The sequence below is a fragment of the Lampris incognitus genome, chromosome 14 (assembly GCF_029633865.1).
Source record: "Lampris incognitus isolate fLamInc1 chromosome 14, fLamInc1.hap2, whole genome shotgun sequence".
Taxonomy (NCBI): domain Eukaryota; kingdom Metazoa; phylum Chordata; class Actinopteri; order Lampriformes; family Lampridae; genus Lampris; species Lampris incognitus.
In genome coordinates, this window is record NC_079224.1 from 24,449,834 (window position 1) to 24,453,984 (window position 4,151).

The following is a 4,151-nucleotide window of genomic DNA, read 5'->3' on the forward strand; positions in this document are numbered from 1 at the left end:
CATGCACATAAACTTGCTATAAAGAAGGTCTTTAGTTTGAGCCATTTTGGTAATTAGACTTAAATTGTAAGGTAAATGTAAGTTATATAAAAAAATCTACCAGTTAAGTAGATCTATTTTGAACCAGTAACGTAGAACTATTTCTTTCCACCGTCTCTTAAGTCTACGTGTCTGTCTTTGTGTATGCCTATGTATATGTCACTCTGTCTGCCCTATCCACCTTTTCTATTTATTTTACCTCACACTGTTTATCCTCGGTAGTTCTACCAAGGCTCTCATGTCATGCCCCCAACCACCCATAAAGAGGAAACATGGGCAGCTGCAACGGGCCGTGCAGCCTCCCAGGACTCCACTCCGCACACGTAGCACATGACCTGGACCCCGACAGACAGCTCTCCCACCTCACCTCACCCTGGATGGCAATGTCCAGTATCTGATGGAGTGGGAGGTGATCACCACCTGTCAAACATGTTTCTGTCAACATAACCCTTTAACCAGCGCTTACAACAAGTCCATGAAAAGGATTACGGGCTGTGTACAGAAGGACAGTCTGTCACGGCCCCGGCCGTGTCTCTAACCGTTTCCTTTGGGTTTCCCTTTTTCCTGGCGTCTCCTGTTTCCCCTTGTATATGTGTGTGTGTGTGTGTGTGTGTGTGTGTGTGTGTGTGTGTGTGTGCGTGCGCGCGCGCGCGTGCGTGCGTGCGTGTGTGCGTGCATGCGTGTGTGCAGGCATGGGTGCGTGCATGTGTGGCTTTCTTCCCTGCCACTCTCCAGCTCCCTCCCGATTTGCGGCTCATTCACCTTACCCGCCCAGCCTGCATGCCTGCCTTCCATCAACTTAACAGTATATCTATTACGATTCTCCATCCACTCATCCATCCATCCACTCATCCATCCACCCATCCATCCATCCATCCATCCATCCATCCATCCATCCGTTATCCAAGCTGCTTATCCCAATTGGGGTCGCAGGATGCTGGAGCCTATACCAGCACTCGTTGGGCGGCAGGCGGGGAGACACCCTGGACAGGCTGCCAGTCTATCACAGGGCCGACACATTGGCACCTAGGGACAATTTAGTATGGCCGATTCACCTGACCTACATGTCTTTGGACTGTGGGAGAAAACCGGAGCATCCACAGGGAACCCACGCAGACACGGGGAGAACATGCAAACTCCACACAGTGGATGACTCGGGATGACCCTCGAGGTTGGACAACCCCGGGGTTCGAACCCAGGACCTTGCTGTGAGGCGATCGTGCTAACCACTGCGCCACCATACCACCCCCTCCATCCACTCATCACCAGGGGCCTCATTCATCAAACTTTCGTAAGCACACATTTGTTCTTACACACCCATGGCTTTTTTTTTTAGCTCTCAAGCAAGGCCTGGTGATTATTAGTAATTCCTTCCCCCTAACATCCGTTGTCTACATCTTGCAATGAGCAATCACCAAGGCTTGCAGAGTTAACCAACTGTTGCAGTGTTAACCAACTGTTGCAATGTTAACCAACTGGTGTCTAAATTCAAGGGTTACCAGGTTCTACATTTGCCTCTCAAGACAAACCTCAGGGCTAATCCAGAACAGATTTGTACCTACGAATGATTGATGAACGAGGCCCCTGATATTTGTTCCAACCACTGTGGTAGTCTGTAGTTCTCGGCCGAGCTGGAGTTGTATATTCAGAGTTTCTCCTTGTGCTTAATGGATCACTACTCTCTGGTTCCCCTGCCTACCTGCTCACTTCCTCTGCCAGCCACGCCCACTTCCTCATCCATCTGTCCTGCTCAGCCCAGCTCTGCCATCCACCACCAGCTCTCTACTTTCTGCTTTGCCTGCCATTCTCATTCCCCTTAATTGCTCCAGTAAACCCCTTTTAAATTACTGAACTCCTGTGTCTGTGTTTGGGTCCGCCTCTACTGATCATAACACGGTCCTCATCAAAACATCAGATATTTGCCTTGTGTTGAGCTTAGAAAGGAGCAAGTTTTACCAGTAGTGTCAGGCCTAGTGGTTTAAAGTTATCAAGAGAAATTACATGCTATTCATGTTGAATGTTATTCCTGGTCTTACAAACCCATTGTTGTATGGACTGTGGGTGTCAGTCATAGAGTGGGAATGTCTTGAAAATCTGTTATCCATCTATTGAAACGCCTCTGACATATTTAAAGATCCCCTTCACTCTAAAATGTGTTTTTATTATGTTTGTCCCCCAAAATGTCTGGCCTTGACTATACTGACTTGTATCGGTGCAATGTTTATCACTTAGAGCGGTGTTTTCACATCCTTTACTGGAGGAGGAGATGTCTGTGCACTTCCCTAAAATCTGAGATTCGAACGTACCCCGGGCGAACTAGATTTGGTACGTCACAAATCCAAAAGCCGATCGCTGTCTAATATGCAAATGTAGGGCGGGCAAAGAAACCTGAAACCTCCTGCGCAGAGCGGACTTGTCAGTACTGAGAGCGAGTTTGACAGCAAACATGGTGAAGTGTGCAGTTTTTGGATGTAACCCGGACCCTGGAGCTTTCTTCCACTATACCAAAAAAAAAAATCCCAGTATACTGCTGAAGTGGCTGGAATTTGCCTACAAACAAAAATACATTACCATTCTGATGCGTCCACTTGTACGCGACTGTGGCAAGTCTGTTGCCACAAGGGGGGTTGGACAGAGGGACAGAGGCAAATATAATCCGTCAGATATATTTCTTACAACACATATATACAGACACTAACAGTAGAGCCAGCCGCAGAGCTGGCCAACACCAAGAACTTTCTCCGGTGCACCTCACGCCCCTTCCTTCCTTCTCCAGCTCCGCTTCCTCGCAGTGACAGCGAGCCAGCAGCAGCAGCAGCCCTGCCCGGAGTCCTGTGCCGTCCGTGGCACATGCGGCATCGCTCTCAATCCCATGCCCATGGGCCAGCACTCCCCCGCGGCATCGGTCCGCTCCGTCTCTCCCTCCATCCACACCAGTTTGCCATCGCTCTCATCTGTCTTGTCCGTGTCGATCCTCTGGTACATTCGCATCAGCCCGGTGTGGCAGTGGTGGTCAGTTTCCACTTATCATGCAAGAGAAGAAAGGAAGAAAGCCACTTTATTTTTTTGTCATTGTACAGTTGTTTGATAACAATGAAATGTGTCTTCTGCATTTAAGCCATCCTATTGTATAGGAGCTGTGGTGCAGCACCCGGGGACCAACTTCCGTTCTTCTTTCCATTGCCTTGCTCAGGGGCACAGACAGGAGTATTAACCCTAACATGCATGTCTTTTTGACGGTGGGAGGAAACCGGAGCATCCAGAGGAAACCCACGCAGACACAGGGAGAACACGCAAACTCCACACAGAAAGGACCTGGGACGGCCTGCGGTTTGAACCCAGGACCTTCTTGTGAGGCAACAGTGCTAACCACTGGGCCACCGTGCTGCCGAGAGAGCCCATAAAGGCTCCACAATCACAGTCACCTCAGGTGTGTCTTCCCCGCTGGCACTAACAGACCACGGCAACCCTGTCCGAATTCCTTCTTCTTTGGAATCAGTTCCCGGTTCGAAACTGTCTGAATTACTCCTGTATTACCACTTGCCATTGTGTGTAGCGTACAGTTGCAGGCAACACAGTGAACAAGCAGAGGTGTCCGTGTCTGATGAGCAGAGCCGGCGGTGAGCAGGTACATGCACTGCAGGTGAGCGGCGGAAGGCTGGGGAGCTGCAGGCGAGGGGTGTGGTGTGGAGAAGGTTTGGATTGAGGGCGGGGATCATTTGCGTATTCATGGTTTTTGGATTTGTTTTAATGAGGGAGAAAGAGTAGACGTGATTTTCAGGGTTTTTAGCAAAATAACTGAACTTGTTTTGCGGGGGGGGGGGTCCAGACAATTTATTACATCAAGCAGAGCATTTTATATGTCTTAAACCATGACTGGAGGGGGGACTTTAAAATTGTCTGCACCCCTCTGTTTGAATAGGACCACATTCCTCATCTCTGTCCAAGAATAACTACCCCCGACAGTGCAAATGAGAGATTTACTGAATTGCTCTTTCGATCAAAACTTGTGTTTCTGTCCGCAGTCTCTCTTGGTGCACTCAGCTCGTTAATATCCGCTTTGTAAAGGCGTCTTTATGGTAGCTAGCTGATACGCTCCACCAATCAATGCG